This window comes from Ursus arctos, unplaced genomic scaffold (assembly GCF_023065955.2).
Source record: "Ursus arctos isolate Adak ecotype North America unplaced genomic scaffold, UrsArc2.0 scaffold_6, whole genome shotgun sequence".
In the NCBI taxonomy this organism is placed as follows: domain Eukaryota; kingdom Metazoa; phylum Chordata; class Mammalia; order Carnivora; family Ursidae; genus Ursus; species Ursus arctos.
Genome location: NW_026623078.1, coordinates 40,136,009 through 40,150,017, shown reverse-complemented (window position 1 = coordinate 40,150,017; position 14,009 = coordinate 40,136,009).

The window sequence follows — 14,009 nt, the reverse complement described above, 5'->3', positions numbered from 1 at the left end:
CGCATCTGAGCATGTAACTTCACTGTTTAAAATCTTTCACTGGCTCTTCAGAGCTTTCAAGAGGAAAATTAACATGATCTTCAAGGCCTCTTTACTCTTGCATGCTCAATTCCTCTGTGTTCAGGGTTCAGAACTGTCTTCAGAGTTCCCTGATTGTGTTCACTGATCTCTGTTTTAATGAGTACTGTTTCCTCTAAACATCTCCTCATTGTTTTGTTTGTCCACTCCCTTTAAAAATGAATTCAAGAACATGCTTACAAGTGTACTCTCAGATATTACACACACATACCCAGCAGAAGTCCACATGCCATCTCCAGAATGCCTACAGGCCTCCTTCCACTTCCTGCTCACTTTCAGCTCTCCTGAGTCCTCAGTTTCCCCTCAGTTCAGTTTCATTCCGAAGCTCCTAATAGTGACCTAGGCCCCTAAATTGACAGTCAATATTGAGCCGACTTTTCATTATTAAATATTTCTTTGGTTTCAAATGAATACTATTATAAATAAATATCTTTTTATAAATCATTGTCTGTGTCCTTACATACTGTCTTAGTTTAAATCCTTAAAAGTAATCAGAGGAGTAAATAATTTTAGCCCTTTTGAAACATATTGGCAAGTTGCCTTCCAAAAAGAACGAAGGCTTAGGTGTCACATTGCCTGGGATCAAAATGCAGCTCTGCCACCCAGGAAGGCCACATTCAGGCTTTCCTGGGTCCCAGATGACTTTACCTTTGTAGGCCTCTTCCTCCATAAAATAATATCAAAAATTATATTTATAGGGACGCCTGGGTGGCACAGCGGTTAAGCATCTGCCTACTGCTCAGGGCGTGATCCCTGCGTTATGGGATCAAGCCCCACATCAGGCTCCTCTGCTATGAGCCTGCTTCTTCCTCTCCCACTCCCTCTGCCTGTGTTCCCTCTCTCGCTGGCTGTCTCTATCTCTGTCAAATAAATAAATAAAATCTTTTAAAAAAATTATATTTATAACTGCATTGATATAAAGACAAACATATTAATATACAGGAAAACATTTTCTTCACCCATTCCCTTCTGATTTTAAAAGAAATTAAAACATTCTTATGGGCCCTAAAAGTATGGTAAACCTGAGGCACTGTGCCTACTGACAATTAGATAAGTCAATTTTGCCACCACCTACAAATTATGAGATTTGGCCAAATTCCTTAATCTGACAGTGACTCAACCAGAAAATTGGCATAATGCTACTACATGATATAGCGAAAAGCAAATGAATTACTACAAATAAAATATTTAGAATTATGTGGCACATAATAAATTACTGTTGCTATATTGTTATTATCAATTTTCCTACAGCACTGTTTGAGAATATATGATTGTTCTCCTTTATGGTGTCCAGGTTGTCATGGTATATTTTCATATGTGCAAGTATGTTATCCTACTGTTAGTCCATTGCTCATTTTCTTATTGGGGTATTCACAAAAAATGTAACTTATGTATAATATAGATATTGATCCCAAGTGAAATGATTGGCCTTTTCCATTTTTTGTTTATTTTCTATTATTTTATGCTTCACAAGTCCTTTCCCATCCTGAGATCATATCATTATCTGTCTTTATCTTTTTCTATTTGTTTGGTAATTTCACTTTGTTTCATTAAATAATGTAATCCTTTCAAATTTATTTTGGAATGGTGATCTATTTTTTATTTTCTCTAAATAGTCTGTGATCTTCCCCAGCTTGTTTGTTGAAGAATCCTTCTCCAACTATGATGATTTTAAAATATGCCCATAAATTTGTTCATAATCCTTCCTTTAAAAAGTAGAGACTAATTCCCTCCCAAGTGAATGTGAGTTGTACTTAGTGACTTGCTTCTAATGGATACAATACAGCAGATATGACAGGCTGTCACTTCCAAGAGAAGGTATTAAAAAGGTATTGTGGCTCCTCCCTACTCTCTCTCAGATCACTTGCTCGGAAGGCAGTTACCATGTCATGAGGACATGTCAGGTAACTTTATCAGATGCCCACATGACAAGGAACAGAATATCCTGCCAAATAACAGCAAGGATCTGAGCCTCCTGCCAATCTCCATGTGATTGAGCCATCTTGGAAGCAGTTTCTCCAGCCCCAGTCAGGCATTTAGATGATGCAGACATTTTGATTTCAACCACATTAGAAAAGTTGAACCAGACCCTCCAACTAAGTCACTCTCAAATATCTGACCCATAGTAACTATGAGATAATAAATGTTATTGTTTTGAGCCACCAAATTTGGGGGATCATTTGTTACGCAGCAATAGATAACAAATACACTAAGTCAGCGGTTTTCAACTGGGGACAATTTTGCATCCCAGGGGACATTTGGCAATGTTGTAAGATATTTTTGATTGTCACAACTGATGGGGAGGTAGGGGGAGAGATTTCCATTGCCGTCTTGTGGGTAGAAACCAGTGCACAAGATAGTACACACACATATCCCTGCAGTAATGAAGAATTATGGCAAATACCGTGCCAAATGGCACAAATGGCAATATAGTGCCAAAAGTGAGGAACCTCACGCTAATTTGTTTTCCCTGCACCTTAGAATTTCCCTCTTTCACATGTACTTATGAAAAAGGTGGGTTTGCTTCATATCCTTTGTTCATTTGGGTGCTGCTTTGCCTTGTTTTATCCCTGGCTTTCTGCTTTCTACCACTGGATAATAATTATACTTTTTCAAGGACTTGGTATAAATGGAATCATTTACTGTGTGCTTTTTTGTGTCTGGCTTCTGTAGTTAAGCATGTTTTAGAGATTTGTTCCTATTGTTGTGTGTAGCAATGTTCCTTCTTTACTGTTCACTGCTATTCTATTGCATGGATTTGCCAAATTTTTTAAATGTTTGTTCTATTTAACCTTATAAGAAATTGCCAACCTGCTTTCCAAAGTAGTTGTACCATTTCACATTCCTACCAGCAATGTATGTTCCGGTTGTTCCATTTCCTAACACTTGGAAATGTTAGTCCTTCCTGCTCTTAGCCATTCTAGTGGATGTGTATTGGTAAGACATTGTGTTTTCTCTTGTATTTCCCTGAGAACTAATGATGTTTAGCATTTTTTCATTTACTTATGGACCATTTGTATATTTTCTCTTGTGAGGTATCTGTTCAGATCTTTTCCCCATTTCATATTGTTTTTGTCTATTCTGCATATAATTCTATATACCAATCCTTCATGAGATATATATGTGTAAAATCTTTTTTTCCAGATTGTGATTTACTTTGGTGGTCAAACTATATATATAAACATATATAAACTATATGTCTATCCAAGATGAACCCCATTGATCATGGCCTCCTGGTATCAGTACTCTTGTAGAGCCCCCTCCTCTATATAACTGACCTGGGTGACCAAGAGAAAATATTGGACGTGATGGTATGTAACTTCTCAGGCTAGGTTATAAAAGAGATTGCAGCATCAATCTTGCCCTCCTTGAGTGCTTGTTTTAGAGAAAACCAGTATTTTGAAAGACTCGCACAAAGAGGAACTAAGGCCCGTTGATAAACAGCTAACACAACTTGCCAGCTATGGGCTGCACCTTGAAAGTGGCTCCTCCAGCCTCTGACAAGATTTCAGATGACTGCAATCTCATGTGACACTCCAAGCCAGAAATGGCCAGCCACACAAGTCACAGATTCTTGATCCACAAACACTGTGAGAGATAATGGTTTATTTTTGTTTTTCAGCCACTATGTTTTGAAGAATTTTTTTACACAGAAACAGATAAACTTGCATTTTCATTTTGTTAACAATGTCTTTTAAAGAACAGAAGGTTTTGATGAAGTTCAATTTACCAATTGTTTGTTTTGTGGCTTATGTTTTCTGTAACATCTTTAAGAAATTTTACCTGCTCCAGAATAATGAAGATTTTTTTAATATTTCTTCTTGAATTTTATAATTTTAGCTTTTATATTTGGGTCTATAATACATTTAAAATCAGTCTTTGCATATGGTGTGAGAAAAGAGTCAATGTTTATTTTTTTCCAAATAGATACACAGTTGTTTCAACACCGTTTATTAAAAAGATAATTCTTTCCCCATTGAACTACTTTGGCAATTTTAGTAAAATTTCAATGTCTATCTCAGGACTCTCTACTCCATTTCATTTAATTATATGTCTGTCTTTACGCAAATTTCACACTATATTGATTAATTGTAATTTTTAGAAAGTCTTGAAAATCAGGAAGTATAAATATTCCACTTTTGTTCTTTTTTTCTCACAATAATTTTGACTCTTCCAGGTTCTTCGTTAGAGAATCCTTTGAGCCTCATGTTGGGGGTAGAGACTACTAGAAAAATAAATAAAAACTTAAAAAAAAAAAAGGTAAGTTCCCAAAGAAAAATGTACACTTTAAAAAAGAGAGCAAATAAGCCCAAAATAAGTCTAAATGTGGCAATAAAAAAGATGAAAGCTAAAATAAATGAAACAGAATATGGACAAATAATGAAACCAAAGCGTTTGCTTTGAAGAGATCGAAAGACCTTTAACTAAACTGATGAAATGAAAAAGAAGACATAAAGTAGGACATAAATCCTAATGTTAGGATTAACTCAATAATTTTTTCTTAAAACATACCTTGAGGAGTTTCCTTGGGATTGTGAATACATAGATCAATTTAGGAAGAATTGCCTCTTAACAATATTTAATCTTCCAATCCCCAGGCATAGATCTCAGTTTGTGTAGATGGCTTCTAAATTCTCTTAGCAATATTTAGTATTTTTTATAGTATTGGTATTGCATATACTTATCCTTAAGTATTTCATGCTTTTGATGCTATTATAACTGTTAACTTTTAATTTCATTTTCTAATGTCTCATTCATAGTATATTTAAATTGATTTTGAATATTGGCCTTGAACTCTGAGACTTTGCTAATGAATTTATTAGTTCTACTAATACTTTATAGATTTCTTGAGAGTTTCCACATACACAGTCATGTCTTTGCAAATAGTTTTATTTTTTCCTCTTCATTCTGTATGCTTTTATTTCCTTTCTTGCTTTATTGCACTGACTAGCACACCCAGCACAGGCTGAACAGAAATGGTGAGAAAGGACATCTTTGCCTTTGTCCTGACTTTAAGGAAATCATTCAGTGTTTTACCATTAAGTATGATGTTATCCATAGATTTTTTTGTATATGCCCTTTACCAGGTTGAGGAAGTTCCCTTCTTTTCCTGTTTGCTGAGAGTTCTTATGATGAATGAGTGTTAAATTTTATCATATGCTTTAGGAGGGAGCATCTGTTGAGATGAACTTTTGATGGATTCATCTTGATATGAACCCATCTTGATTTGATGGGTTAAATTGATTGATTTTCAAATGTTTAAACAACCTTACATTCTTGAAAGAAACCACCTTGACCATGGTGTATTAGACATTTTACTTATTGCTAGGTTCTATTTGCCAGATTTTAAAAGACTTTAAGGAACCTAAGTTCATCAAGGATATTGGTGTAGTTTTTTTGTTGTGTCTTTGTCTCGGTTTGTTATCAGGGTAAGGCTAGCCTAATAAAATAAGCTTGGAAATGTAACCTCCTTATCTACTTTTGAATGAAATTGTGTAAGATTTTTATTATTTATTTCTTAAATGTTTGAAAGATTTTACCAGTGAAGCTATCTGGGGCAGGAGTTTTCTTTTTGTGAGAGTTTAAATTATGAATTTAATTTTGTTTGTAGATAAAATGCAATTTAAATTTTCATATCTTCTTGTACTGGTCTTGGTAATTTGTCTTTCAAGATAGTTTTCCATTTCATTTAAGTTGTCAGATTTACTGACCTAAAGTTGTTAATAATATTCCCTTATTATTCTTTAATATTTGTAGGACTGTAGTGATGTCTTATCTTTTATTCCTAATATTAGTACTTTATGTCTTCTTTTTCACTTCATCAGTTTAGTTAAAGGTCTTTCAGTTTGATCTTTTCAAAGCAAAAGCTTTGGTTTCATTAATTTGTCCATTTTCTTGTCCATTTATTTTAGCTTTCATCTTTATTATTGCCACATTTAGACTTATTTTGGGCTTATTTGCTCTGTCTTTTAAAGTGTACGTTTTTCTTTGGGAACTTACCTTTTTTTTTTTTTTTAAGTTCTTGTTTATTTTTTTAGTAATCTCTACCCCCAACATAAGGCCAAACTCACAACCCTGAAATCAAGTGTTGCATGCTCCTCTGACTAAGCCAGCCAGGCACCATGGGACCTTACTTTTTTTCTAGCATAAGCATTTAGGGCATAAATTTCCTTCTAAGCATTGCTTTAGCTTAATCCCCCAAATTTTGATATATTTTATTTTTGTTAGTCCTACATATTTTCCGATATTTTATGTGATTCCTTGTTTGACCCATGAAGTATTAGGAGGTATGTTGCCTAACTTTCAAATATTTAGGAACTTACCAGATATCTTTTTGTCATTGTTTTCTAATTTAATTCCATGATGGTCAGAGAACATGCTCTATTATTTCCATCTTTTTAAATTATTGATATTTGTTTTATCCCCAGGCTTCTTGGTGAATTTTTCATTTGCACGTAAATAGTATATTTTCTGCTGTTGTGGGGGGAAATGAAAATTGTTCCATAGATGGTTATTAGGTCAAGTTGAATGATAATATTTTTCAAGCCTTCTATAGCTTTAGTGAATTGCACCTCCTTGCTCTATCAATTACTAAGAGGAATATTGAAGTCTCTCACCATAATTGTGAATGCCCCAGTTTTACCTTTGTGTTCTGTTAGTTATTTATGTATTTGAAAGGTCTATTATTAGGTGTATATACATTTAGGATTGTTTTATCTTCTTTATCTTACAAAATTTCCCTCATAATTTGTTAGTCTTATTTGTTTTGAATTAATAATAATCTTAATTTATCCACTTCAGGTTTCTTATGATTAGTGTCTGTGTAGTATCTTTTTCCATATTTTACCTTTAATGTATCTGTATCTTTATATTTCAAAGTAGTTTTGTTGTAGACATCATTGGTTGAACCTTGATTTTTTTATCCAGTCAGGACAATCTCTGCCTTTTAATTGGAATGTTTAGACCATTTAAATTTTATGATTGTTGATACAATTAGCTTTACATTTATTTGTCTTTTAAAACTTCTTTTATTTTTGTACCATCTCGTCTTGCTTCTTTTTCTTTTTTTCCTGCATTGCAATAGATTAGATGAGTATTTTTTTTTTAAGATTTATTTATTCATTTTAGAGAGAGAGACACTAGCGGAAGGGGCAGATGGAGAGGGAGAGAGAATCCCAAGTAGACTCTGCACCAAGCACAGAACCCCATGTGGCGCTTGATTCCATGACCATGAGATCATGATGCCAGCTGAAACCGAAAGTCAGACGCTTAACCGACTGCTCCACCCAGGTGCCCCTAGATGAGCATTTTTTAATGTTCTATGTTATCTCCACTACTGACTTATTAGCTATAGCTCTTAGTAGTTTTTTAGTATTTGTTTTAAGGCTTATAGAATGCATCTTTAACTTACACAATCTAATTCCAAATAATATTATACCACTTCATATTTAATGTAAGAAACTTACAGCAGTGTACTTTAACTTCTCCCTTCTTTTTCTTAGTGCTCTTGTCATAAGTTTAAGTTCTACACATTATATCTTCTATAATACATTATTAGCATTTTTACTTTAAAGAATCATTCTTTTAAAAGATAAAAAACATTTTATATTTACCCACATATATATGTTTCCAATGATATTCATTTCTTGTGTGGATCCGGATTACAAGTTGATTTCAATTTCCTTCAGCCTGAAGGTCTTCCTTTTATAGTTCTTGTAGTAAAGTTCGACTGATAATAATTATCTCAGATTTTATTTATCCAAAAAAGTTTTATTTCACTTTCATTTTTTAAGGAATTTTTTTGCTAGGTAAAGAATTCTACTTTGATTGTTTTTTTCCTTTGATTCTTTAAAGATGTTGTACTTTGTCCTTTAGCCTGCAGTTTCTGGTAAGTCTGAAATAATTGAAAATTTTTGCTTCTCTGTAGTAATACACCTTTTCGTTGTTGTTGGAGGTTTTTTGCTCCTTTTTTGTTGTTATTGTTCCCTTTAAAATTCTTTTTTATCAATAGTTTTGAGCAATTTGATTAGTACGTGTCTTTATGTGACTTATTCTCCATGAGATTCATTGAGCTTCTTGGATTTGTGGGTTTATATGTTTTATTATATTTAGAAAAGTTTGGGCTGTTATTTTTTCAAATGCTTTTTTCCTACCTCCTGCTTATCCCTCTTCCTTCTGGGACTCCAATTATGCATATTGTAATTAAACATATATAACATATATTACATTATTACTGTTTAGGGTTTTTTTTTCTCCATAGGTCCCTGAGGCTCTGTTTTTGTTGTTGATATTCTAATTTGTTTGTTTTTAGAGACTTTTTTTCTGTTTGCACTTCAGTTTGAATGGTTTCTATTGCTCTGTTTGAATTTTACTTATCTTTTCTTTTGTTGTACCTAATCTGTTAAGACCATCTAGTAAATTTCTTATTTCAGATATTTTGTTTTTCAACCCTAGATAATACATTTGGTATTTTAAAAAATATCTTCTTTGTCTTCATTATATTTATTTTTCCTTTAAATTCTTGAACATGTTTATAATAACTCTATTATCATTCCTATCTGCTAATTCTATCATTTATATTATCTCACAGGTTTTTTTTTTCTATTGACAGATTATTCTTCTGGTGTGAGAAACATGTTTGTGCATCTTTGCATGTGTAGTAATTTTTTACTGCCTGCTGGACAGTCAGTGTGTGCTTGCTGAGTGCTGGTTTGTTTTTTAAAAATGCTTAATTTCAAAACTTTGTCACATTAACTAAGTTACTTGATAATCAGCTAGATTCTTTTGAGTCTTGTTTTTAAGCTTTTTATAGTGAGCTGATTTAGAGTAGACTATACTCTGGGTATTCAATAAGGGTCATAGAATCTGGCTGGCCAGACTCAAACATCTCCGAGCTGTTTGTGAACTTTGCGAATTATTATAGCTCCCTGGTCCATTATTTTGTCCAGCCTTGAAGGGTTTCCCCTTATGCATGTGTCAGTTGTATTCAATAGCAGTCTCAAGGAGGCACCATGTAAGATTCAATATTTTTTCTTCATGTTGTTTTCTCCTCTCCAGTTCTCCACTCCATAAAATCCAGTAATCTTCCCAAACTATATTTTCTGTCTCTTCAATTTAGGGGGTTAATTTCACCTTAATATCCATTCAGTCATTCCCTACTACTACTCCTGAAGCAGTACAATTCCCAAGCATAAGTTGTTCAGTCTAGAGGAATGTTCTGGGGCCCCAGAAGTTCCATTCATGTTAGTTTTTGGTCCTCCAAGTCTAGTAGAATTGTCTCAGGAGGTGGGGTGAGCTTGACACTCAGTCTACTGTGGCCATGAAAACTCCAATACCTTCACTTTTGGTGACTATTTCACCAGTGTGATTTACACTTAAATCTTTTTATAATCCAGAACATGGATATTAGGTCAGTCTCACACAAACATACATTTCCATGCATGCATACATACACATACAAACACAAGTATGCACATATGCACTCATCAAGGACAAAATTTATTATCAGAGCCTATAAATAAATAACTAAAACATTAGTTTAGTAATAGTGACTCTTTTTGAGAATTTATTATGAGCCTGGAACTGTAAAAAAAAAAAAAAACCAAAAAACCACTGTATATGTATTATCTCATTTTCCTCTTACAAAGTATGAACCTTAGAGAATTTGGGTAATTTGTGCAGTCTTTTATCCAGTAACGGGTGAAGTCAAACTTGAGTACAGGCAGCCTAACTCTAGAGGAGGGGTTGGTAAACCATGGCCTGCAAACTGACACCCATTTTTGTAAGTAAACTTCTATGTCAAGATAGGCATATGCTCATTTGCTTTTGTATTGTCTGTGGCTACTTTTGAGCTACAATAGCAGAGCTGAGTAGTTGCAACATAGACTATATGATATACAAAGCCTAAAATATTTATTAACTAGCCCTTTGCAGGATAGGTTTGCTGAGCCTTGTTCTAAAACACAAATTAATTACTCCATAATTTCAAGGTCATCTTCCTTGCTACCTTGAGGTAGTTTTTCATGTAATTTGCTGACCATGTATGTTCTCTTCATTCATTTTCTCTGTGTTCAAAGTATATTTTTCAGCATACTAAAGATAGCGCATCACTAAGATGTATGCCCCTCACTTTAAAAATGGCTGTCTCCATCCTCTAGAATGAAAAGTTTTTAAGAGCAGCTGTTTCATCTACTATGTTCACTACTGTATCCCCAGTGCCTGAGACAGAGCCTAGCATAGAGTAGGTCCTAAGCCTTGTAACTCTTAATGATGATCCCTTGACTATACAAATTATTGTCTGATTAAACTCTAAGGTAAGACTTTATCCTTCCCTAGCTAAACCTATAATAAAAGGTGGGTTCTTTCCTTCATTTATGCTTTCTTTTCCCACTGATTCATAAAGCTGCCTTTAAAAATTATTATTATTATCACAGGCTGAATTACTACATGTACTAGTTAACCCAGTTGTCAGTTAAGTTTGGCTTACCCTTTGACATGTAAATAAAATTGCCTCCAACCCCTTAGTCAACATCCTATGAGAAGTCCAATCTCCCTCTTACAAATTCTCTGAATCTCCAAGAGAATATATTCACATGGTCTCTTATGGCTTTGTGAATCAGCTTCTAATTAACTTCTGCTTTATATACATCTCATCCCACGTGGCTGGCCTTTTCTCTGCCTCATACTAGACATGAATTTCAAGACTCTTTTTCTTGGATTCCTTCTCACTACCCCCACCCCCTCAAAAAAACCCTCACTCATGGAAGTTATTCTCTGTATGTAACATTCTTCACTGAGAGTTAGAGGGAGACAAAGGGGATTTTCATGCGGCATTGCAAATACTTTAAAATTGATCTTAAGAATCACAAAATTCTACTACTGACACTAATATTACACTATGTTAACTAACTGGAATTTAAATAAAAACTTAAAAAAGAAAAATTGAATAAATAAAATTGATCTTAAAAACTCCCTGCTGTCAAAAAGCCTTCAACCAATCTACAGCCAGCAATTTCTCACTGGCCACCTCTCTCCATAAGCATGAGATTTTTCCTCTGTTCACTCTCTTTTCATACAAATTTTTCATTTTTAATTTTTTGGGCAAAGTAGTTTGTCTATCTTTTTGTTACATTATCTTCTTCCAGCTTATGCCTCTAGGCTCTCACCTTTTACCCTTGAGCAATATATTAAGTTATCTTTCTCAACAAAAGGATTTCTTTCCCAAGGGAAATTCTAGTATGAAATATTAAAATTAGATTTTTTTATTCAATTAAACAATAATCTATTTCTGGGCCATCTATTCTCTTCCTTTTATTTGTCTTTCTATTTTTGCAACCATTAGTATCACACTTTTAAATACTATAGCTATAGAATATAGTTTAATACCTATAAGCAGGGTTAATATACAAATGCTTAACAACTGGTAAAGCACAGGTGTGAACTAAATGAACGAAGCAATCATAACAGAGGGTTGACACACATCACAGGATATAACCATAGGGTGTATGTACAGGCTACCTTTAAGGGAAATGTTCTTCATTACTCTTCCTTTTCAAAATTTCTAGTTTTTTTTCTCACATGATTTTTATTATCAGTTATATTAGTCATTTTGTCTAATTAAAGAAAACTCCTCAAGATTGCAGTTGGGAATTGCACTAAACCTATAGATTAATTTGAAAACAAGAACAACAGAACATTCCCCTGATCTCTGAGAAGGGCAGAGAGGCTGAAGGTTGAATCAACTGCCAATGAGCAATGATTTAATCACTCATGTCTATATAATGAAGCCTCCATAAAAACCCAAAGAACAGGGATTGGAGAGCTTCTGGGTTGGTGAACACATGAAGATCTGGGGAGAGTGGCACACCTGCAGAGGGCATGACAGCTCCACATCCCTTCCCATATACCTTGCCCTATGCATCTCTTCCATCTGGCAATTCCTGAGTTATATTCTTTTATAATAAACTGGTAAAGCATTTTTCAAAGTTCTGTGAGCCATTCTTGCATATTAATCAAACCCAAAGAGGGAATCATGGGAACCTCCAATCTCTAGCCAGTAGGTTAGAAAAACAGGTGACAACCTGGACTTGCAAATGGCACCTGTAGAAGATCAGGGGGCGGTCTTAAAAGCCTCACCTTATAAACTAGGGGATTTGATATCCAGGTAGATAATTTCAGAATTGAGTTCAGTTGTCAGATACCCTGTCAGTGTCCCCTGAGAATTGGAGAATTGCTTGGTGTTGAAAATAAAACTACACACTAGCATTGTATTAATAAAGGTTTCCTCATAGTGATATATCTTTGCATTCCTGGATTCGTCTTTTCTTGTTTGTGGTGCTTTTATATTAGACAGTCTATTGAAAGCACTTGACATTTAGGCTACCCTCTTCTGAGAGGCTGCAGGGTGCGTGGAATACTTACAGCCTCAACCGAGGGATTCGTTTTGCCCAATAGCACTAACACTGGACAATAGCTGAACAGAACAATGATGGGTTCTGGAGCCACAGATACTCATTTAAAAATTAGTCTTTAGCTTAGGACATGGCATAGAATAAGGGCTTTGCCAACACACTCCCGAAAAGTGATGGCAGAATTAGACACTCAGAGAGATAGAGGTAACAGGATGGCATGGAAACAGAGAGTCTTTATAGAATGACACAGTAATCCAAAGTCAAGACGTAAAAGTAAAAACAGGTAGAGGGAAGTGACAGTGAGATAGAAACAGTCATTGCAGAAGCAGAGAAAAGTTTAGCCATATGGGAGAGAACCTAGAGTAGAAAGTAGCAGTGCTTGCTACTGAGGGACAACAGGGTGAACAGGAACCCCGGCTGGATCACTGTAGTTACAGAGACACTGAGCACCTATGTATCTTGAATGGCATTCCAGTTTTTCAGGATGCCTGACCGTATGACTGTTGAGAGACTGTTTTTGCCTATGTCCCTGCATATCAACTGAAGTTACCTACATATGGCTTTTTTGCTGCCAGAAAAACCTAACTGATGCCATTATATTCTTAGAGTATTGCTAGGTCCAATTTTCTAGTTTAAGCAATTTTTTTCAATATTCATTCAGAAGATTTGACTAATATTTCACGTGTGTATGTGTATGTGCTTACGTGCACGTGTACACAATCTTTGTAGGTTACATATTTTCCTGTTACATATTTTTTCCTTCTTTAGTGGACCCTCTGTATTATCTGTCTTAATAGTTTTACTTTGTTGGATTTCACAAAATCACTTGTAGTTTATGATTGCTATTATTGCATAGTTTTCCTTTACCCTTATATTTGATGAGAGTATGTCAGATGGAGAATATATTTTTAAAAATCTATAGCTTTGTGAAACTGAATGCCAAATTCCAAATAAAATTCAAAACTTTGAAACATTGTAGTTAGGGTGCCTGGGTGGCTCAGTTGGTTAAGTGGCTGCCTTCAGCTTGGGTCATAGTGTCAGGGTCCTGGGATCAAGCCCTACATGAGGCTCCCTGCTTCCAGGAGTCTGCTTTTCCCTCTACCCCCCTCCCCCACTTGTGCACACTCTCTCTCTCTCAAATAAATAAATAAATAAAATCTTAAAAAAAATAAAACACTGTAGTATATTTCTTAGAGAATTCTACTTTCTGAAATACCCAGAATTCATTATATGGAAATGTCATGCAATTTTTCTTGCATAGGTTTTTAAAATTTAGTATCATGGTAGGTTCAGGAATCCAGATGCCCATAGATTGGTTGTGTTAATGACCCCACTTAATGACTTCTTTGAATCCACAATGTTTTTCCTATAATTTTAAAGTTCCATCTCACCCTGACTCAGTGCTTGCACATGTGACTTGTTTTGGTTACTAGGATGTTTACCAACATGACACAAACAGAGGCTTTATTGAAAGGTGCATGTGCTTTTTTGTTGCCTTCTTGCATGATTGGGCCTGCTCAC